General features: G+C 43.9%; 1 long non-coding RNA gene across 2 annotated transcripts; it reads left to right on the top strand.

Annotated features, from left to right (window-relative positions):
- The first annotated feature begins 1,367 nt into the window (after positions 1-1,367).
- LOC135189211 (uncharacterized) lies at positions 1,368-22,435 on the top strand. 2 transcript variants are annotated; one of them, XR_010307969.1, is made up of 3 exons: positions 1,368-1,424; positions 3,931-4,093; positions 22,056-22,435. It is a non-coding gene; the product is annotated as an uncharacterized LOC135189211 (long non-coding RNA). The 2 variants fall into 2 exon arrangements; XR_010307968.1 differs by lacking the exon at positions 22,056-22,435 and adding an exon at positions 16,348-16,551.
- Positions 22,436-24,242: the final 1,807 nt, after the last annotated feature.

Raw genomic sequence — 24,242 nt, forward strand, 5'->3', positions numbered from 1 at the left:
GGATATACTCAGCTCAGTATATATGACTCCAACTGATTAGGGAACAAGTCCTTCTCCATACATACATTCTTCTTAATCTGTGATTGAGGAAATGCCTTTGTTTAAACAGCCACGTGAAGAGATTTTTGTCATCTGTGATTTCTGTACCAAAAGTGCATGCAGTGACAGAGCCTGGAATTCGAGACAACATGTCTGCTGAGAGGAACTGCTAAAGTAATGCCTGAGTATTTATTGCAAATAAATACTGGCCCCCCCAGTTTAGGAGGGACATTGAGATGCTTGAGCGTGTCCAGAGAAGGGCGATGAGGCTGGGGAGAGGCCTTGAGCACAGCCCTACGAGGAGAGGCTGAGGGAGCTGGGATTGGTTAGCCTGGAGAAGAGGAGGCTCAGGGGAGACCTTATTGCTGTCTACAACTACCTGAGGGGAGGTTGTGGCCAGGAGGAGGTTGCTCTCTTCTCTCAGGTGGCCAGCACCAGAACAAGAGGACACAGCCTCAGGCTGCGCCAGGGGAGATTTAGGCTGTAGGTAAGGAGAAAGTTCTTCACTGAGAGAGTCATTGGACACTGGAGTGGGCTGCCCAGGGAGGTGGTGGAGTCGCCGTCCCTGGGGCTGTTCAAGGCAAGGTTGGACGTGGCACTTGGTGCCATGGTCTGGCCTTGAGCTCTGTGGTAAAGGGTTGGACTTGATGATCTGTGAGGTCTCTTCCAACCCTGATGATACTGTGATACTGTGATATACTGTGATAAAGGTAGATAAGGACATTTTGTATTTTGAAAACAAGAACAGAGTGATATTTTTTTAACCAGAAATTCTCATCTGTATTGTAAACTCAGTAGTTGAGCAAAAGCACGCTCTCTAGAACTTCTTATGGCATTGGCAGAGACACTGTTTCTCAATATAAAGATTCATCCATCATCCCATTCAGCTTGAGGATTTTTTTAATGAATGTGCTAGAAGTAGTAACAAAATCTGTAGCTGTCTCATTGCACTCAGCTGGAGGAAGATAATGCAGCATATGCTTTATTAATGTTCAAAAAGTGTTTTAATCCATATCCTGCAAACTGGGCTCAGCCATGGAATGTTCATTCCTGGCATTGTTTGGGACTCTTCAGAATTAGAATTACAGAATGTTAGGGGCTGAAAGCGACCTTAAAGATCATCTAGTCCAACCCCCCTGCCAGAGCAGGACCACCTATACCGGATCACACTGGAAGGCCATATCTGCCCCTTCTCCACTCCACCTGCCCCTTTTTCCCCCTTTTTCTCTCCAAACTCAGAGCACCTGGGCTCTGCTGGAGTCTCCTCCCACCCCAGGTGTGACCACTTTGCCTTCCCTGCCCACTGCCCTATTTAATCTGGCCCAGGAAGAGCAGAACCCCTAAGATGTGCCTGACTGGATGGAGGGACCCTTCTCTCATCACTGGTGAGTGCCCCTGGTGTACACTGGGTGAATGGTGGAGGTGATCTAAAGGCCGGGGGGCCTGGTGGCCCCCCGGTTAGGTAGGAAGTGAGTTAATGGCTGTTGCAGCATCATCCGTGGGTGCCAGATGTGTGTTCCTGCTGTTCCCAGTGACTTTCCAGTGCAGTGGGCATTTAGCAGCCTCCTGAAGTAATTAATTATGATTTTGGTTTGACTGGAATGAAGACCCCTGAGATGTCATTTGTGTTCAGATCATAGAATCATAGAATCAACCAGGTTGGAAGAGATCTCCAAGATCATCCAGTCCAACCTAGCACCCAGCCCTAGCCAGTCAACTAGACCATGGCACTAAGTGCCTCATCCAGGCTTTTCTTGAAGACCTCCAGGGATGGTGCCTCCACCACCTCCCTGGGCAGCCCATTCCAATGCCAATCACTCTCTCTGTGAAGAACTTCCTCCTAAATGATGTGGGAAGCTTCAATGGTACTGTTGTGAAGGGGTTTCGTTTGGGTTTTAGGGGATTAAATATGAGCCTGAATTTAAAAGGGTTTAAAATAATTTAATAGCATATACAAAGAGAATTCCTTCCCCCCAAAACTTATATCCAGCTACCCTACACAAGTTCTTTGTATGTGGTTGTGGAATTACTTTACAGAATGTCTATCTACAGCAGGAATCAGGAATTTGGTAAAGGTTTGGAAAGGTTTTGGGTAGAGAGAGCCTTGTGGCATGAAAGTGCCACTGGTAAAGTCACTGAAAGTCTATGCTGCTCAAATCGAGGTTGCTCAGTTACTCACTGGCTGCAGTCACAGTCTCGGTGGTCCCAAATATGTGTAGCAAAAGCCACACTGTTGACCCTCGTGGGTCTGAATAGTTCAGTTAGGTATTATTGGGGTGCGCTGTCTGAAGGCTCCATGGGCACGATCGAGCTGGGAGCAACAGGCTGGAGCAGCAGCTGGGCAGGAGCACCTTGGTCAATCTTCCCTGGGCCGGTGTGAAGTGCTGTGGGCTGGAATCATGCAGTGGCAATGGCCCCAGAGGCGGCGAAGAGGCCAGGAGCAGCGGGTGGAGGAGGGTGGCAGGAACACTGAATTACCCCTTTTATGGGATGTGTGCCCGAGATTGATGGTCCTTGGCCACAGTTCTGTCCAATAAGGGTCTGGCAGCAGGCCAAAACATGGCAAATAAGGTAGGGTCTGCAGGTCTGGTACCCCCAAATATGGAGAGGGCTCAGGTGGATCCCCATCCTAGGCGGTGAGCTTACACAACCTGTTTGTCTCAACCTTGCAAGCAGGCAGGCCAGACTTGAAGGCACCAGGCTTGTTGTGCTCCTTTGTCCCCTTAATTTGTTTTTCCCCAGGTTTGGACAGAAAAACACCTTTCAGGGGAAAACCATGTCCGGGCAAGAACAGAGTTGTAAACACAGCCATTTGGTCCTATGTGGCCCTCCACAGGTACTGTGGCTGCAAGGCATTCTCTATGTGCATGTGATTCTATCAGCATTTGAACTGATGACAAAGAGCCACCAAATCAGTAAGGATTTCTCCAGTAGATGGGATGATCAACTTCATTGTTTTCTAATGGAGAACAAGGCTCTGGCTGTCCAGACTGAAAAGCTCAACAGTTAGGAACAGCTTAGTATCTAGCTATATACCTGGTCACCCCAAAAGTCGATTGAAGTTTTAGATTAGGTGTGCTTAGGTGTTTTTTTATGAACTGCTTTTAAAGCATAATGATACTTACCCAGAAGAATGGTCCTTATACCCTCAGGAAGTGGCCCCCCTGTACTAAAAGTTTATCTTTCCTCTGAAAATCAAGTCTCATCTCCTGAGTAGTTTCAGCTTTGTACTGTTAGCTATTTAATCTAAAGCACCAAACTATATATAGCAACTAATCTCTGTGTGGCCTGGCAGAGGTAGTTGATTGTCACAGATAATTGGTTGATTTGGACCATATTCAAGCTAGTGCCCTTCTGTATCCAAGCTAATCTCTAGCCAGAATGTGCTATGCACTCCTTTAAAGGTAGCAAGGAAATGCCATCATCATTAGCAATTTTGCTGAAGAGAAATATTTAATAACCAACTTACAGGCCATGACTTGAATTGTCTACCTCTGCCATTTCAGCGTGGCTAAAACGGGAATTTCTCCTGTATTCCAGAACAGAAGAGATTTGTAATCAACTATTTGTGTAAATCTGGGAGCATGTGGTAGTCATCATAGAATCATAGCATCAACCAGGTTGGAAGAGACCTCAAAGATCATGAATTGTCTGCTTTCCAAAGAAAGAAAACATTTAATTACTTTCAGTAATCGTCTTGTACAAACAAAAAGTTCTCCCTTGCTACATCTATACTCAACAGAACTCCTTTCAGTTCAGGCAGAGCAGTGCCAATAGGGAATGGCACACACTAACCCAGCCAGCGGCATGTAAGGGATACATGGTAGCTGTGGGCAAGTAGTGTATTTGATGCCTTGTCTTTGTTAACACTCATGTGTTTCTCCTGAACAGGTAATGCAAAACCTGGTCTTTGTCCAAAAGAGTCTTCAAATCATCTATTTTTGTTCTGGTATTGAAGGTGACTAACACAGAAGGGCCCAGTTCAGAACTAGACACATGCACACATCAGTAACAACTGCAGCAATAACTCCTTCATTCTTGCACTTACTCACAGGTAAATATCTGAAAAGATCTTCTCATCTTTTGCATGTTTTGCCAGCACTCCATGTATAATATTTTGGGGGGGGTTTAATAGCAAAGGATCATTAATCCTCAGCTCCTAATCAGTGCAGACATTAATATGCAGTAAGTACAATTTACTTGGCTTGGCAAGCGTGGTTAACTGTGTGTTATTTTGGAATCCTTCTCATCAATTATGGAAATAAGCATTTTGCATACTCCACCTTTGTTAGACATGTCGTGGATCTAGGAGTCAGTAGTTCATCATTCAATATTCTCCATCTGCATAGGTCATTTATTTCAAAGAACAACACACTGACTCCATCTTATGCCCTGTACTCATCCTCTATGGTTGAGTCACCATCCCTGGATGTGTTTAAAGGCTGTCTAAATGTGGCACTGAGCAATATGGTTTAATGGTGAACTAAGGGTTAATGGCTGGATCTGATGATCTCAAGGGTCTCTTTCAACCTGAATGATTCTGTGATTCTGTAACTGTGTTATCCCTTCCCTTGAGCCAAGCATCAGCTCTGCTGAGGGTGGTTGTGACATAGGAGGAGCTCTGGGAAGTGCAGCTGCTATAATGATGTATTTCTAGGAAACTGTGCTAGTTTAAGGCAAATTGCAACATTTTAATGAGAGAAATTAGATTCTAGGCTGTGAAAAGGAAAAAATGGTGATGTCTACTTCACTTACAGGCTTGCTGAGATGTGTAAAAGCAAGGACAAAAACATAGATAAGTGTGTCTGTCTGTCAGAGTCTGTTTCTCTTCAACTTTGATCTATGTAACCCAGCTAGTTGTTCTGCTTCTAACCCTCCTTGCCATCCTCACAGCTCACCTTGACTGTAAGGCAGACTCTGGGATAAAGCAGAGTGGTGGAAGGGTGGTTGGGAGCCCCTGTGACAACTCATGTTTCTGTAGTACTTTTAACTTTATATTTCTATATATATTTGTAATGTATTGTAAATATCTGTTTGTATATTGTGCTAAGCTGTGAATATAAAGCTTCATTTCTTGACTTGCAGCTGTCTGAGTCTAGTGTGGGTGATTTCATAAGGAGGGGGTGGGGGGTTGTGGGTAACTCCCAAACCATCACAGAAACCATTCACAGTGAGATGTTGATGCAGACACATTCTTTCCCACAAGAGTGGCACTGGAGTCACTTAGAAAAGTCTTGGCAAGCTTAGATCCTCCCATGCTACTTGTTCTCAGTTTGTAACCATCGGAGGTCTGCTATTTAGGAAGATTTTCTTCTCCTTTCTAGGTAACTAAATGTTGAGCAGAGAGGCTTAACTTTATATCTCTTAAGTCTCACATGACTTCATTAACCACAGGACTACAAAGCTAGTTCCTTTAAATGTTTGAATGTTTAACAATTCAAGTCTGAGTTTCAGATGCTAAATCAAAGGTAGGCTCAGCTTAGACCTCTAACAGTGCAAACCTTCTGACATTCACCTGACATGAAAAACTCAAATTCAAATGTCTGTTCAGAAAGCCAGGACCAAAAGGCACTCCATCTGCAAATGGGTGGAAAGATGAGAAACACAGACCTGTGTAGCCTGAGGAAAGTGTCAGCTGGAAAAGAAATAGCCTAGACATGAGGAGATGTATGCAGTAAATGAGAAAAGTGGTTCTCAAGCAAGTGTCTTGCTGGCATAGCAGGGACAAGACTTAAGAGGTATGAAAATCTGTGAATGACAGCACTAGCAACAGACAACTAATCATAGGGGCAAAGCATTTATGATATATCTCCAGCAAGTCAAGCAAAAATCTATATGAATGCAGCTTGTGTGATTATGAAGGTCAAACTTCAGAGGGCATACAATGCTAATTAATCATAAAAAATAGCATGTAATGAAGAGGTGTCCTGACAACCATGAGTCAGCTATGCAGCAAGAGCATCAGAACACACCAAACATAGCCTCTCTGTGTCTACATGTCCTAAAACCAGTACAGTCATTGTCAAAAGTAGCTTTTCCTCACCAGCTTCCTTAGAACATGAACTCTGTACCTTGGCTTGATGCCATTTCCTCAGCAGTTTCTATTGTTTGTTTCATGTCCTGTTTATTGCTACAGGCTACCTACACAGCGCAAGGTTCTTAAAATGCCACATTTGTGTTCAAAAAGGCAGGTGCTTACAGGATTGCTGTGACGGCATTAGTAGATGGCACCAAGTCTGCAAGCTCACTGAAAATTGCAATTCTCATTCACTTCCAGAATTAAGATCTCACTCCAAACCAGAATCATTGAGGAATTAAGGAGGATTTAGTGAGGAGAATGCTAAAATCCACCCAGACATGTAGCAGTCAAGCCATTCTGCAGGATTTAACGTTGCCTGCAGCTGGATAGGTGTCTAGCCTTAAGCTGTGTGCCAGCAGTGCAAGCAGTCTGCTTTTTGGTGTGAATCTTCTAACATTTTTCATACCATGTTCCAGGAATTTCTCACAGGCTTAAAATACACAGGCAATTACAGGTTTCTTATTATCTGCCCAGACTCTGAACTATTTTCCTCTCCTTTCTCTGTCTTTCTGAGTTCTCTCATTGTTATGCACACAAAACTGTTTATACCAATCCACTTCTTTGAACAAATGTCCATACACTGTAGCCAGGACAAGCCCTTCCTCAGAAGGTGGAGAGTGCCACTAGCCACTGTTGCAGGTTGATCAGAGGAACTGACAGCAGAGGAGCACACACAAGGAAGTAATGTGGCTGAGAAGTTTGAAAGTTCATCAACCATCACATGTCACCAACATCAGAACACATCTCCCTCTACCTTCTGTGCTCTGCCAAAAAACAAAGCTAGGGCAGAACATTGCTACCTAATCCATTTAATTGCCTCTGCCATGACTCAAATGTTTGCCTTTTAAGTAGCAAGAAAAAATATCAGCAAAGGGAGAAAGTTCATCTACCCGTGAGATGGCATTAGCTCAAGCAGGCAGATACAGCTGAACTGCACTCGGAGGTTTCAAGCTATATGAAAATGCCATATTTTGGAGTTTGATTTCATTCCAAATTCCAAATGCAAAGATCAATTTCCTTTAGCGTAGCTTCACAAGAAAAAGAAGAATCATGAGTTCAGGTAAATTGCAGCCATTCAGTTTTGTCAAAATAAAACCACCATGTCCTGATTTTGGTCCTTTCCATTTCCTATCACATAGAATCATAGAATCAACAGGGTTGGAAGAGACCTCCAACATCATCCAGTCCAACCTAGCACCTTGCCCTAGCCAGTCAACTAGACCACGGCACTAAGTGCCTCATCCAGTCTTTTCTTGAAGACCCCCAGGGACGGTGCCTCCACCACCTCCCTGGGCAGCCCATTCCAATGCCAATCACTCTCTCTGTGAAGAACTTCTTCCTAATATCCAGCCTATACCTACCCTGGCACAACTTGAGACTGTGTCCCCTTGTTCTATTGCTGGTTACCTGGGAGAAGAGGCCACCCCCCACCTGGCTACAATGCCGTTTCAGGTAGTTGTAGACAGCAATAAGATCACCCCTGAGCCTCCTCTTCTCCAGGCTAAACAGGCCCAGCTCCCTCAGCCTCTCCTCATAGGATTTGTGCTCCAGTACATAAACATAAGAGGGATGTGTAAAACTAAAGGTGACTTGCTCTATTATAAATGATACATTGAATCAAATCATATACATTTCACAGATCAATAAAGAGCTTTGTCTCAATAAGATCCCATCTGGTGCTTAGACCTTAGATGCTCTTTCATGGGATTAAAAAAAAAATCATAATTGACATTTTTCATGTGAAAATTTTAGATTTTAGTGAATCAGGCCTTTCCAATTCAAAACTAACTTATTGCAGAGAACTGACTGGTTTTGGACACCCTCAAGGGTGTTTTAATCTTGAGGCATGACTCAAAGCCCTGGTGAATCAATGGGCAGAGGGGATGCTGATCACCTGGTGACTGTGCCGTTACCCACGGTTCACAACCCTGCTGGAAACCAGGTCATTCCAGTGATTAAACTCATTTACAATACTTTGAACAGCAGAGTTGTTCTGAAAGGATCACAGCAATATTGACTAAAAAGTCAATGAGATGCTGGGGAAATTAACGTTGCACATTTGATACACTTAGAAATGCCATTAGCTGGAAACTCAACTAATCCTACAGAACAGGGGCATGAGGATAGCGAGAGTTAGGAGCAAAGAAAGCTTTTGACAGAGTAGGGGAGTAATTTCAGGTGCCACTGGATTTTGTGTCATGCACAGACACTGAGGCAGTCTGGCCATGAGCTCCAGTTTTGTTGTGTGATTTCTGTGACTGGTACAAAGAGCACAAATGGAGCACTCCTTTTTACAAAATAAATTATTGGTGGGATTACAGAACCACAGAATCACTTGGGTTGGAAAAGACCTCTAAGATCACCAAATCTAACCACTGTCTAACTCTAAGAAGCCTGGTGCTACCCTACAACTTTTAACACCACATCTATGCTTCTTTAAACACCTCTGGAGATGGGGATTCCACCACCTCTGTGGACAGCCTGTCCCAGTGACTGATAACTCTTTCAGCAAAAAGCTTTTCTTCTAATATCTAATCTAACCCTCCCCTTATGCAACTTGAGGCCTTTTCTTGAAGAGATCACCACCCATCTCACTACAACTTCCTTCCAGATAGTTGTTGATTTGATTGGGAATTAATTTGACGAGGCAGGAATTATAAAGATATAGTCATTTTGTTTTTCCTAAAGCCCTGCCACAAAACTATGTACAAAACTAGTTATCTTTTATTTACAGGTTGTAAATCAATTGGGAATTTCCACAAGGATGCTTATGGGCAAATTTGATGATTTGGGAAAGTCAGAAAATGGAAAAGGCTAAGCCACAAGATAGCTTTACCCCACTTGCAAAGTCAGAGACAGAGCAAAGCCTAAGGAAGAGAGGGTTTACTCATGAGAGTGGAATAGGGCTTTGGAGGCAGTCCCTGGATTTCCTTTGCAGCAGCCTCTGGAACTGCAAGCAATAATCCATGTGGATTAAGTCCAATGCAAAAGGAACCCACCAAAGTCAAAAGTGTCTGTAGACACAGCTTCCATGAGGCACATCTCATGGAGTGACACTGCCTTAGCAGCACAGGGAAAAGCTGGTGTGTTCCTGCAAACAGCAGCAGTTTACAGCAGAGGCAGGGTCCTTCCAGCTTGGGGTAGTGAGCAGGAAGCCAGGGTATGGCTGGTCTGAGGAGACCCAGGTTCGGGTGCATGATGGTTTAGGTGTTCCCCGCCCCCCACACACTTTGGAAATCACCCAGACTATGCTCAGCTGGCTCTGGAAATTGGATGAAGCTATCTTTACATTAATGAATATCACAAGTGCAGTTCACACTTCATTCTGGCTATCTCAGATGTAGGTGATTCAAAAGCTCAGAAAACAGCAAACAGTTTGTCTCCTCACAGGTGAGATGAGAACAGGGACTCCCAGGTGATGCTGGGTTCATGCTCACGTACTGTAGATTCTCTCGTAGATTCTGTCATTGGATGCCGATGGTACCTAGAACAGAAATCTCCTAACAGCTTGTATTATACACTCTGAATTGAAACTCTCTCAGCTCAGGTTAGATTTCTCTGTGGAATACACTGGATTTCACCATTCTCCTGCATTACCCAGTAGGTGTGACCAGGACCTTCAGCAGGCACCACCTAATAAATACATCCCAATAGATTTGGTTCTCTCCATTATCTCTTTCCTCCTCCTGGCTGGAGGCAGGGCACCCCTAATGCTGAACATGGCATGTGGGGTGTACGCAGTGATTGGTGGTGTTGTGAGAGAAACTGCAACTGTTGGAACAATTGCAATTGCTCTGGGGAGCTGAAGAAGTGACAGCTACTTTTCGGGCATTACTGCCTCTGTTTCTGCCACTCTGCAGTTCCCTGACTCTCTTTGAAAGAGCTGAAGTAGGTTTACCATCCCACTTGTTCATGTTCTCACCGTATTTGTCACGCAGAATTATCCACAGTGCCACACATGATTGCTGATGTCTGGGTGGAACTTGTCTCCTCCTGGGCTAGAATTGCCTTGCAGGAGGTGGGCGTCTGTTCCTGATGGCAGAAACATGCACCCATTCAGATGATGCAGGGATGGTATCCTTTACCAGATTAAAAAAGGAGGTTTTAAGGTCCTACTTCAGTTCTTTCCTGCTATCTTTAATGTCATTCTTTATCTCTTTAATCTCTGTGGTCATAGTTTTTACAGCAGAGACTAGGGCAGAATGTGACAAGCTGTCCTCTACCTGCCTGAGCTGGTCAGTGAACTCACCAACAGTGAAAGACCTTCCATTATCACCCCTTGATAGGAACTTGCTGGCCAAGATGTTAGCATAGGATGAAGGAGCAAGCTTAATTAGCTTCTTCATGAGACCTGTTCCAAGAGGAATATCATCAGGCTCATGAGTGCCATGATCTCCATAAAGCACTTCCTTCACAGCAAACTCCTTCAGAAGCTTAATTCCCTGCTCAATGGTGTTCCACTTCTTTGCAGCCCATGGCAGATCATCTCGGGAAGGATATCTCATAGCCACAGCCAACAGAAGGCATGTCCACAAGCTAGCCCTACCAAGAGGACTTGCTAGGTATTTGTCCACTCCGCTCTCCTTGGTGAGTGGTCCCAGCTGCTTGGCAGACTTGTCTCCTATCTGCAGGGCATTGGCACCAATGCCACGGCATCTCACTAGCCAGCTTAGGATTGGCTCACCTGATTCCCTTGAATATTCCTTTCTAACTTCCCTGACCTCTTCGAGGGGATCGTTGGAATCCTGGATGTCATCCTCCTCCTCTTCCTCTTGTTGTTCTGGTTTTCCCTGGCCTAGAAACAAAACTTTCTTAAGAGCACTCTTAAACTCAGAACGATCCTCTTTCTTGGCAGCCAACCTTACAGTGCTTCTCTCATCAGAGTACTGAGATCTAAGTCTGCTGGCCAAATCTTGAAGACTATACCTCTCCTCTTCCTCCACTTGTGCACCAGAGGTCCCCTCCCCTAGGTCCTCTTTTGAATCACTCCTTGTCAAATGTTCCATCTTCGCCTGGGCTTTGGCTGGAGCCAAGATAATTGAGCTGAAATGGACTTTGACAACCCCTCTAGCAGGTCTGAATTATTGGGGGTCTGACCTGAGGCCTGTGAATTCGAATCTGGCTTCAGGTTAGGGGTTTCTGCTGCCTGAGGAGTCAAATTAGCTGAAAGAACATCTTGGGCCTGAGGAGCTATCTCTGTTCCTTGGCTGCCTGCCATGTTTTTGCAAACAACTGAGACTTTGGCAGTATGCCCAGAATCTATGGGAGGAGGTGCAGTGGTGGTCCCCCCCTTGCTCTCCCTCTGAGCTGAAATTGTTTACATTCTCTTTGTCTTTAGTCAAGGATAGCCATTTCTTTCTCTGGTTCCTTAAAGGCATCACACCCAAATTTCTCATAGGTAATATCAAAATTATTATAAAATCCAAAATTATAAGACCTAAGATAACTCACAACAGAAATGCCACAGTCTCACATGAATAAAATTCAGAGCAAGGGTTAGGTAACTCTGTCTTAGACAAAATTAATCTCATTAAAGCTGTTGATAAAGCAGTAGATATATCATTTCCTGGATTATTGCTGGTAAAAAGCCCTGTAATGTTAAGTCTGACATATCCAAGAATGTAGTCTCCATAATCAAAAAACATTGCCTTATTTTTTTTTTCCAAATTAGATTAGATGAAAGGTAACCAATTTGAGTTTTCACCTAATGGTAGACAAAACCACAGAAAATTGGCCACACAACAGCCCCTACTAAGTAAAATAGCTTCATTAGCTTCATTCTGACTCCCACAGTTAATTAACAATCAATCAAATTTAATTTGCCCCACGTTGGAGTGCCAAAAACAAAAGATATGATGGTTTGGGTGTTACCTGCCTCCTCCACACTTTGGAAATCACCCAGGCTAGACTCTGGAAATGGAATGAAGCTTATTATTTACGGCTTTAACACAATATACAAGCAGACAGTTACAGTATATACAGTTATATGTAGAAATATACAACGTAAAAGGTAATACAGAGACACAACAGCCCTCCCAGAAACCTGAGTCCCCAGGAGGGGCTCCCAAATGCCCTTCCACCTTCTCCCACTCCTCTCTACCTTACCCCAGAAGTTGCCTTGTGACCAAGGAAGATTGGAGGGTCGGCCAGGGGGATTGGGAATCAGGTGGATGAGTCAAAGATGGCAGGTTAGGTTAGAGAGAGAAATGCAGCCCACAGCCCAGACAAAGAGCATCCTATTTATCTATGTTTGGATTCTTGTTCTTATACACCTCAGCAAGCCTATGAGTGAAGTAGACATCACCATTGTTTCCCTTTCACAGCCTGTGATCTAGCTGTTGTCAACAAAACATTCTAGTAGCTTCAGACTAGCACAGGGTGCCTCTGGCAACTCCCTAGAAAGGACCTAATGGAATTGCCAGACTCGTGGGGTGAGCTTGAGGCTCACTCTTAATACACTCAAGGGCATTCCATGCAGTCCCATTGGCTTGTGCATGTCTGAGTGGTGCAGCATTCAGATCACTGATTACTTTCAGGTTTACTTGGCAATGCTGTCCTTTTTCATTGCAGATATATTCTATAGCAGATGCTTACCCAAACAACCATCCAGTACAAAAATGAGCTTAAGAATAAAGAAGTTGTCCCTACTCTGCTTTTCTTTTTTCTTCCTTCCTTTTTATTTTTCATTTGTTTTCTCTTTTTTAACTGTAAGTCTTTCTTGGAAAAAATATACTTCATAGCTGTCTACTGTCTTTCAGAGTAGTTTATAACTCATCCAAGAATATGTGGGGCATCTAATTTATCAATGGATCAGGGAAAAAAATGTATCTAAACAATACATTCTCTGCCAGAAGAAGTATTTTCAAGATAAATAAAAATCTTTTCACTCGTTTTAGATATGGCTTGGTGACAAAAGCAAAAAAAAAGATACAGAGCTTAGAATTAATACCTCCAATCTAGTTGCTGGTGTATGAAGAATGACACTGCCTTCATGCAGTGATTGCATGAATGTGGGATGATTTTTCTGTGATATTTTTCTGAGGGGAGTTTGGGCCAAGATGGATCCCTCTCAATTTATTTGTAGGTCAGCTGTCACTATTTTGTCTTTGGAGCAGCTCATCTCACCTTGTGCATTTCCAGCCTCCTCTCTTTCCTCTGCAGCACAATTACTTGAGTGTCAGGGCAGTCAACAGGGTGAGCTGCTGTGATTTTTTTTCCTGAGCTTCCCTGTTCTCTCATTTTCTGACATTCCTAGTGTGAATAGGTGCGCTAAGATAATTACACTAATCCATCTAGCAAAACACCCAAATTATACATTTGAAGCTAATTAGATAAACTTCAAAATGGGTCATTTTTCAGCCCCTCAGCCTCCCCCTGCTTATGAGCATTACCCCTGAGGGGACTCTTTCTCAATCAGGTAGACATTTCTGGGAATGAGATCTAATGAATCCTTTTACCTCCTGAACTGAAAACCTCTTTTTATTGAGACTTAAGTAACCGAGGACAAATTCAGGTATGGTAGAAATAGGAGCTCTCCCAAGGCTGCTATACTATTTTCTTCTGCCTAAATTAGGTTTGACCCAATCTACTGACAGAAGGCCAAAAGCTTTCTGTGAGCAAAATTGCTGCAAGATCCTTTCTTCTCTGCTGAAGAAAGTCAAAGATGACTGTAGCGACCGGTTTCCCTTACTGACATCAGTGCTAAATGCAGATAAGACCTTTCAAATGACTAGTAAAGAGCCTTGCCAGAAATTAAATTCTCTGCATCCTGGAGCTGGATCGAGGTCCACCAGTAGCAGGGTAGCAGGAACATTTATTTCCCCAGATTTTTCAGCCTGATGCTGTCAAACCACCACATTTTGCTATTTCGATGTGAAGTGATATTTTGTGCTTTAAAAACCACTCTTTTAAAAGGTGTGTTACTTCCCTTCTTTTTCTTTCATGGGGGTTGGCCACAGTATTTTGATTGATTTCCAAGTGGAGCTCCATTCCTGTAAGCCCTTGTCAAGTACCCACTTAGAAACAATCCTGACCCTCACACAACGTGCCGGTTAACTGAGAGAGGACAAAACAGAAGCACTGAGTCACAGTAGGCTGAACAAAATCAAATGGCAACTGCATGACAAATCTAGGATTTGGTAAAAAAGCTGAAACGACTCCTCAGCATCACTGCAACAAAGGTGGGTGCTGCAGCAGCTTTCTGGCTTTAAACAGACAGGAGTGCTGAAGGCATTGGTTTTGGGAGCAGTGAGGAAAACAGGGCAGACTTTGAGGAGGAAACAGAGAAAAGGATACAAAAGTACAGCAGTGGAGCCCTACTAATAGCCAGTGTAACTAGTGAATTACACAGTCACAAGCCTCTGCTAGTCTGTGGTGTGTGCTGATGTCAGGCGTGCAGCCCTGCAACACGGAACTGTAAGGCAGCTTCTGACTGGGCTGCAGAGGAGCCAGCTTCACTGCTGCTGCTGTTGGGACCACATAGAGGTCAGTTTGCCATAAAGTTGGGGGTGTGAGGGAAAAAACAAACAAACAAAGTTAATGAACCAGTAAGACTGACACACTCCAGAAAAGGATAAAACATGCTGTCTGTGTGTGACACACTGAGGCTCATTTGCTCCCTGAGATAACAGCACAGACGAGCTTCCTGTGTTTCTCCCTGTCTCCTTCCATGTTCTACTGCTGTAATTTTAGAGGTGGAAGCAGATTGAAAAGGTTTTTCCATTGTTATACAAGGTCTTTTCTGCTATTGCCTGTCACAAGTGTAATGCCTTGTTATTTTCTATTCCTTCTGCTTCCAGAATGAGCTCTGATGGAGCTCCCTAATGATAACAAACCATCGCTGCAGTAATATTGATACCTGTTGTAATCGCTGGCATTCCGGCTTTTCAATTCTCACTATTTGCCTTGGATCAAGCAGCTCCGTGCTAATGCAACAGAAGGTCACCAGATGAAGGGGCTGATAACAGAGAGGGACTGTTCTACTTAACATGCATGGAGGATTATGCTTTTCAGTCGTCCTCGAGCTAATCTTTCAAGTTGTCCTTTTTTGACTTTCTCAGTTTAATCAGTTTAATCTCATCTTCCCTCTTTTCTGATTACAAGGATTTTCTGTAGAAACCTTGCCTCCACAATAAGGACCACGTGGAAATTTATTCTTATATTGATTTCAGCATCTCTTTGCCACTACCACCACTCTGATGTGAGGAGGGGGGTGGAAGGCAGAGGGGGAGCAAAGGATCCCTCTAGTGCCTCCTATCTGGCAAATCCTCATGCTTTTGTTATCTGGGACTGAATACTTCTTTAATAAACTTGGAGTCAGAAATGGCAGGAAGATTGGAAATGCTCAACTGTGATTAGAAGTTAGTGGAGACAGTAAGAGCAATAAAGGATAATCACAAAATGAGCTAAACCCGAGGCACCAGTAATCACACTATTCATGTCAAGGGGTCTTTCATGCTTGCCATCATGATTGCTTACCTAGCAGATCATAATATTCTTGCCCCACAGGTGGGGAAACCAGATGCAAAGCACAGGGAGAGTGGTCAGTCTGTGGCCAGTGCAGAGTCAGGTCTGTGCACGCATTTGCACCTCTATTTGTGCATGTGGATTAGACTGCACAGGCAAACCTCTCTGGGTTTTTCTAACATTTCTCTAGGACAGGAGGAATGCCCATCATTACTAATTCTCCCAGATAGGAGGGATGAAGATTGCTTAGCATTGGATTAAAATTTTATCCAGGTGCTTGCAATGTATGGTAAAAAAAGAGGGAAAAAAGTAAAGAGCAATATGCTTTTGTACTGCACACACCACCTAACCTTTGAGTCAAGTCACTCAAGCAGCTACAGGAAGTAGCTGAGCAGGAAACAGATAGTCTCACTCCAAGAATAAGATCACCCTGTCCAAAAACCAAGTGGGAGGTCCAAGACATGATTACTACCTTGATGTTGCACCAAATTAGTAAAAGTAGAATTGTCCCAAACTCACACCCATTTGGTTGCTTCTGTTTTAGACACCACCTTCTCATCACATCTTTGCAGTCTCGCATTCCACAGACATCTTAAATGTTTATCTATAGTCTCACTCTCCCCCAGACACACACTCACTGACCTCTGAGTAATACAACAGCACCAAGATGACATCTGATGGAATGGACTGGTGTGTATCTCTTCAGTTCTGTAAGCCTGCTCTGTTTTTCCCACAAGTAATGAAAGATTTTGCTTTCCCTTCAGGGTTCCTGGAGATAATGATATACCATAGCCAGCAGAGGTGAACATCTGTTTTAAGAACTGTGAACTTACAGAGACCATTTGTCTATCTGATCTTCCTTTCTTGTTTTTCTGTGTGCCCTATCCATTTCTCTGTTAATTAAATAGATGTGAGATCACTAAACCACTGGGTCGAAGAAACAATTAAAAAACAACTTAAATAAAAAAGTGAGAGGGAGACTTCTCAGCTGATTCTGTTTGGTAGAAATTGCCCTACTTCTTGAGCAAGGATTTTCTTTTCCTTTCATAGAAAGAAGGCTTGGATTCATGAGGGCGTACCCACCTAATGACAGTGGTGGGGTTAACCCATGAGAACAAACAGTGCATCCTATTAATCTGCTCACACTTAATTTGTAAGTATAGTATTGTCCTGGAAGGCTAATAGGCCTATTAGATGTCTTGGATTGCCCCACCCTTCTGCTGATGGGTGAAGCAAGGGTGGGAGGAAAACAAAGGCTTGGGCTATTATGTCCCCTCCCAAAGTGATAAACAGGTACCCAGAGGTGTTTAGGTACTTGTTAGTGTCTTGCCCAAATAAGGGTGAGCAAGTCCTGGCTTCACCTGATATGGTCAGCTTTGCCAACGCCATTCTGAGTGGTGTACCTCTGAGGTCAAAGGAGCCATGACACTCGGGCAAATAACATAAACTGAGCTAAGCTGTAAGCAGTTGTGCTGCCTCTGCCTCGCAGAGCTGCCTCTGCCTTACTGCTCTGCCTCAGTGTGTGCCGCTCTGCTCTACGCTCTGTCCTGGCAACATGCTCTGCCCCACTGCTCTTGGCTTGGACAACGTGTTCTGCTTTGGACAACGTGTTCTGCTCTGCCTTGTGCTTCAGCCCAGCTGTTTTATAATTCCTGCCTCACTAATTGCCCCAGCTAAATCAGTATGGGGCTGGAAATTCAAAGGCAAACTGTAAATGTATTTGAATTGGTTGATATTTAATTGATGCAACTAGCAGACAGGGGGAAAAAAAGAGCAAATAAAATCAAGAAGAAGGTCTTATAACTCACCTTTTACTTTTTAATATTACCTATAGCAGCTGCAGGCAAAAATTAACACACATAAAGCTACTGTCATTGACCTATGCACTGATCACCAGCAGCCTGGAGCTGAGGAGCTTGGGAACTACGGGACACGACAGAGTGCCTGCAGCCCTCTCAGCTTACTTTGCTGCCTCTTTTGCATCTAAGTATGTGGCCATGATATGCTCCCCTGGGAGCTCATCAGGGAAAGGGGAAAACCTCTAATACAGTTGGTGCCCCCCCTGCACCCTGGTCTCTTCTCTCTGCTATGTTGGAAGACGCGTAGCAGGCACAGCAGGGCAGTCCTAGGAAACAAGAGTTTCCAGGGAATGAAAGCAGAGAGTTAAATTGTAATGACAGAAGCCTGATGAGAGGTGATGGGCTACTGCATTGCAAAGGAGGACAGTAACAGAATCACAAGGAGGCTCCAATCCCTAAAGACAAAAGCATGGACCAGGGTTGCTTTCCAGAACAGTGGAGGGCAAGCAATATAGCTTTGTTTCACGAGCTGCATTCACATTTAAACAGCACTGGAGGATGTGAAATGGCCTTGCAGGAACTCAAAAGTCACACTGTCATAAAGCAGATCTCACCTTTCCCTACAGACATGAGAAAAGGGAAGGCTGCTAGAATACAAGTTCTTGACAACCCAATACTTGCACGACTAGAGCATCACCTATATGAAAATACTTCCCACAAAAGCACAAGCTTCTTTTCTAGAAAATGAAGTGTCACACTGTTAGCAAGACTATCACAAAAGCAAAGTAAAAAAACCCTAGCTTTTTCTTCTCCTCAAGTCTTCTTCATTCTCACCACTGCCACCATGACTCCATGTCACCTGTGCACAAAAATGTTAACTTTAGCCTTCCTGTAAATACAGCAGATTAGTTCTTGAGTCTTCTGAGTGAATTATTTTCCCATCCCAACACTATCCATGGTGTGGAAGCTGCAGTTGCAAACTGTGAAACAAATAGTAGTTGTTACAGTTGTTATAAATAACCTTATTGTATGAATATAGCAAAAATTTGCCCAGTTGAGAAACAGAACTCATGAAACTAAATTCTTCCAAAATAGTATCCTCCCAAGAAAGGGTTTCAGCAGTGTGAAAAAAAAACAACCCAGAAATAAAAGCAAAGGGGAAATGACAGCCCTACAGTTTCCTATGCCTGCACTTTCCTGATGGATGTGGCAAGGGTGTAGAAATCTTCACTTTTCTACATCTGCAGCACAGCTGGTCTGTCTCTTATCTCAAAAAAGACATGAGGATCTCTCAATGTGTCTTGCACTCCTTAAATTCTAATGCAGTGTTTTGCACCTGGAATCTGTAAAGGGTGGGTGGAGGTGGCAAGAGCACAGGGATGCACCTTGTGTGCAGCAGGGGCATGGTAGATGTATTGATGATAATTTCAGAGGGAGAAAAGGAGGAGTGAATGACGTGGGGCAACCATAGCACAAACGACACATTGCTGTTGTTTTCAGGCCGTTACCATTGCATTATTCCTGACAGATGTCCTCTGTATCTGAGCACTAAGACCTGGACCTACATATTTTTTCGGTCAGGTTTTTGTCTTTCCAAGTGAGTTCTCACTCTCTCCTGAGCTGTAAGGGTCAGGAGAAGGTATCTGTAAGGCTACAGCAGTTGGAATCCAGAAGATCCCGACAGAAAAAGGAATTTCCCACAACACTGGGAGCAGAAAGAGCAGAGCACTGTGAAGAAAGCAGCACAGCAGCTTTGGAAAGGACAGAAGCAAGGATCTTTTAAATTGCTGAGCATGAGCTAGTTCTTTCCAGAAAACTGGATTACAAATAATCCTATCTGTAAAATTACTAGGGAAAAAAAATAAACAGATGACCTCACTTAATCACTCTCTTTTGAGGAGAAAAAGAGCCTGGAAGAGTTCTAAGCCATGCATTTCGTTTCACAAAAGCTCCTGATGCAGTATCTGCACCAGTGTCCAATCTGGGTTTTTCAAGTGAAATCAGCTTTGTGAGTCTGTTTCTGCACTCCCAATATTAGGAAATGAAATCAATATCACCTAGCACAAACCAAACGCTTTTCCCTAGCTGCCCTAATTGCATTCTGCTATAAAATGATCATCATGCAAATGCTGAAAGGGGAAGAACTCGCATGCTAATGGAAATCCTCTCTGTTACTGCAATCTATTTATTGAGGCTTTTCAATTATTTTTATATTAAAAATAAAAAGAAAAGTAAGAAATATGAACACAAAGAAACTACAGAGTAAAGGCATTTGTGTTTGGATTAGTGAATCCAGAACAAAATCATCAATAGATGTCTATTGTTAAAATAGAATAGCAATTTTCACTGAATGATTAGTCAAAGTTTCAAAGCCTTGCAGAGTTATTTCTATTAGCATAAGAAATCAGCAGTGTGAGGTAATTGTACTCTTGGCATGATCTTAAAATAATTTTGTTTATTTACTCCCCCAAAAAGAGAGGAAGTGTTTCACCCCAAGACCATTTCCCCAGTGGCAATAGAAGTGAAAGCATCAGCAAAGACTGCTATTCTCCTTCAGGAATTTCTAGATCTGCCACCCACAAAAGACAGCTACTTTCTCTCCACAGCACATGGCCACATCTTCTGGAAAGGCTTCTGCTCTCCCACTGGCAGGCTGCTAGCCAAGCAAAGAAATACATTTGCAGCAACGGGTTCCTTGTTCCATCACCTTACCTCTGATACTCTGTAGTTCTTCGTGGCATTGGCTCTCCATCAGAAGGGACCCAATAAATTAAAGGACCTTTTAAATAAAAGAAACCAATTCCCAAGAAAGTCATAGAGACTTTTCTGGCTTACCCACATCTCATGTCCAGAGAAAGGCGACGAGGCTGGTGAGAGACCTCGAGCACAAGCCCTACGAGGAGAGGCTGAGGGAGCTGGGATTGGTTAGCCTGGAGAAGAGGAGGCTCAGGGGAGACCTTATTGCTGTCTACAACTACCTGAAGGGTGGTTGTGGCCAGGAGGAGGTTGCTCTCTTCTCTCAGGTGGCCAGCACCAGAACGAGAGGACAGCCTCAGGCTGTGCCAGGGGAAATTTAGGCTGGAGGTGAGGAGAAAGTTCTTCCCTGAGAGAGTCATTGGACACTGGAATGGGCTGCCCGGGGAGGTGGTGGAGTCGCCGTCCCTGGAGCTGTTCAAGGCAGGATTGGACGTGGCACTTGGTGCCATGGTCTAGCCTTGAGCTCTGTGGTAAAGGGTTGGACTTGGTGATCTGTGAGGTCTCTTCCAACCTTGGTGATACTGTGATACTGTGATCTCCAATTTGGGGAGATGGGGAGGACCAGAGACCACACAGCAAGTCATTGTCAGCAGTTTTCATCTTGAGAAGGATAAAAATGCTGCTAAGACCAGAGCTGATTTACCCAAGTTCTGCCCAGGTACTATCAAGTCCTTCCCTCCCAGACAGAAAGGTTCCAAGGTTTGCTTTCCCTGTAGCACATTAGCTATGGCACCAGGCCAAGCATTTCACTTAGGAGCTAGGGATCTTTCTATGTTGGTAATGAATTTGCTTTTTACTGGTCAGCTGCTGCTGTCCATCTCTTCTTTCAAGGATCCTTTTCCACATGCCTTGCAATTTACAGGCTCTGCCTCTGAACTTTCCTCCTTCCCACATATTTGTTTTTTCTTCCTTTTTCCTAAAGTAAAACAACCACATAAAATTCCTTCTGCTGCAGCACAGCAGATGGGCATAACCCTTTCTTCTGATCTGTCATTTCAATCCCATATTAGCTGTGTTGTGAATACCTGTCAATTCCATTTATTGAACACCTTTGAAATCTGTGTTCGGGTAATCACCGAGACAACTAAAGCTCTGGTGCACGTCTTGGTTCTCAGCTTGAATATTTGAATGTGTTTCTTGCTGGTCTTAGTGCATTCATTCTATCTAAATTGCAATCTGTGCTGTTATTGGCCTGGGCTGATTTCTTTGTGTGTGTGTGTGTGTGTGCATGCTTCATATTCTCCTCAGGGAACCCTCTGACTTAGGCCACTCCTGGTTTATTATTCTTAGTTTGCATATTCCTTTTAAGATTTTGACACAGGCCTTATTTTATTTAAACCATTTTCTGTTAGGGGATGGGAAGGAGGCTTTTGTATGAGGACAGGATGGAGGTCTAGCACCAGGAGATCCTTGTCTCCTGAACTGATCTAAGCTTTGTCTGTCATTTCTCATACTGTTCTGACAGTTACCCAAAGGTTTCATCTAAGAACAGAAGTTTGAGGACTCAGCCATTGTGCATGATTTGTCCCTTGCAACAAGATGTAACCTGACACAACCCATGGAAGTGTAGCTTAACATTTCAAGCGTGCCCAGAGATAACAGTCACTTTGCAGCAGATGCTACCAAGTGTCTGATGAAAGCTGTAGATTATGTATTGGGAAATCCTGTTGCTGGGACAAATCTGAATCTTTATTTCCAGCTCTACTCTTCTTCCAAAAGCATTTTTGGTGATAGATATATTAAACCATATCTCCCCATTACCGCAGCAGGACTTTTCCATCACCTTTAATTATGTCAGAGGTAGCGCGAGGCTCAAGCTCACCTCCATTTACCTGATGCATTGCTGTCATTTCAAAGGGCAGATGTTCTTACATCCCATGCTTCAACAAGCTCAGCTCTTTTCTATTGTTTTACAGAGACGTGGTTCCAACACGAGGCACCGCTTGCGTGTGACACACCAACTGGATCTGTACTCCACATCGCCACACACGCAGATGCTTCCCTTAAACGACTGCAGTTTGTCACCATTCTGCTCCAACACATCCACTGTACATTGGTTTTATGGCTCTACTTGGGATTGCTATTACAATATTCTGGAGTATTTTTCTGTTTTTTTGTCAGGGAAATGCTCATCATGTACTGCTACCTGGAGACCAGCAATTCCAGCTCATAAGCTTTCAAATTTGTTTTCACTCTGCAAGGGAGTGAGAAGCCCATCTTTTGAGAGGCCTCACAGCTCATCTTTAGCAAATTTCTTAACTTTCAGAATAAAGAAATCCCCAGACTTTGACTTCCAGCACTGGAGATTTTTATACCCTGAAGAGGCAAAGTCTTAGTCCTCAACACTGCTCCTCTTCACACCTTTCTTCAAATGGGCAACTCTCAGTGAACATTTCTGAGAGAAATTGAAAGCACATTTGATGAAAATCCAAGGGACATGCAGCCAGATTTCCTCCCAATTTTTATACTGAATCTCTAGACCTTCATGGTGCCCTTCAAAAAATGTTTACTCCACATAATAATATGTATGTGCTTCTGCCTCGCTGGTCAAGTGGTCAAGAGCAGAAGGCACAGAAGCACCACAATTCTTTAACAGGCCTGACACAACTTTTAAGGCAGCTCCTAATTCCCCAGCCCAGCAGAAAATGTGATGTGGGATTGTTGGGGAGGGGAAATTAATTGATGTGAGATGATATTTTCCAAAGTTAATATTGTTTGCTAATTTTGCTACTCAGAGCTCTCGCCACCCCCACCACTAATTGTAATAATATTTCAGTTCTGACACAGTCATGGAAACATTCTATGGATAATATCTGCAGCTAATATAGCCAGCAGAATATATCAACATTCATTGAACTGGAAGAGACTATTCCCTCGGTCAAATTCTGCTTGCCCAGTAGCTGGGCCCAAGCTCTTTCTGCTCTATGGCAGAAGGCAATGGAGAATCACAAAGAGGCATTTAAGCATTTAGTCACAGATTGTTATTATTATTATTACCCTCGCAGGGGCCAGCCACAGTCCAGACAGTGCCCAGATGCTTTCAGGGGACTCTGTCTTGTTGGATGTTGAGGCCTGAATCTTCCTGGCTTCTGGGGACAGGACACACAATCTCTGCCCTTGTCTCCTGGCTTCTTCTGGACCATCTGTGTGTATGTCCAGGGGTTCTAAGCAGGACCTTCAGGTGCAGAGGCAGATGTGGTGCAGTCTCAGCACGATGTCAGCTGGCCACACAGGCTGATCATGTGCAGACATCCAGGGTCTGCTCCTGGTAACTCACAGCAGTGGAGTTTAGCAGGCAGCAATAAGGCAGTGTGCAATAGCAGCAGGGCTGGGCACAGCAGAGAGAGCAGGCAAAGAGCAGGGGAGCAGAGCAGGGAAGCAAAGCAGGTTGTTCACCTGCATATCTCCTTTTATCAATATGGGCAGAGATTAATTGCCCTTTGGACACAGCACAGCCAATCAGGATGGCAGCTAGCCAAACCAAACCATATTAGGCACAGCCACAGGCTCACTTTTCCCTAATCTGGGAACAGCACAGGCCTGGCACTAGGCAGGCACAAGCTAAGTGTGTGTACCTCACACCACAGGACCCTGGGCAGGCCAGACTCAGTGGCTCCAGGTTTTGTGTCTGGAGAGCAATAAAACATGCCTAGGCAAGGCAGGACATGTATAAGCCTATTTTGGGCCTATCAGGTCTACCACAACAGGGATGCATGGTAATGTCACACTGTCCCTCCAGAAACTGCAGCAGTTAAGGTGTCAGCACTGCACACCCCAGTGGCTTCATCATCCTCAGATAAAGTGAGGGAAATGACAAGATTATCTCCAGTAATCCTCACTCCTCCTGGCAGAAAGGCCATCTCAGGGTACACAGAGCTCAAAGGCTGGCCTTCACTTCTTGCTAAAAGACCTAAGGAAACACTTTTATTCTCAGACCTCTAAAGAAAGTTTACACCTTTATTTCCAAAACACCAAGAAAGGAAGGCAGGCTTTAAATAACATATTTCCAGAGTGCTTGTGAGCAAGTGTCAGGGATGGATGAACTCATTTGAACTGCAGAGTGGTTGGAAAGGAGGTATTCAAACGGCATACCTGAAGTCAGC

The sequence above is a fragment of the Pogoniulus pusillus genome, chromosome 31 (assembly GCF_015220805.1).
Source record: "Pogoniulus pusillus isolate bPogPus1 chromosome 31, bPogPus1.pri, whole genome shotgun sequence".
Taxonomy (NCBI): Eukaryota; Metazoa; Chordata; class Aves; order Piciformes; family Lybiidae; genus Pogoniulus; species Pogoniulus pusillus.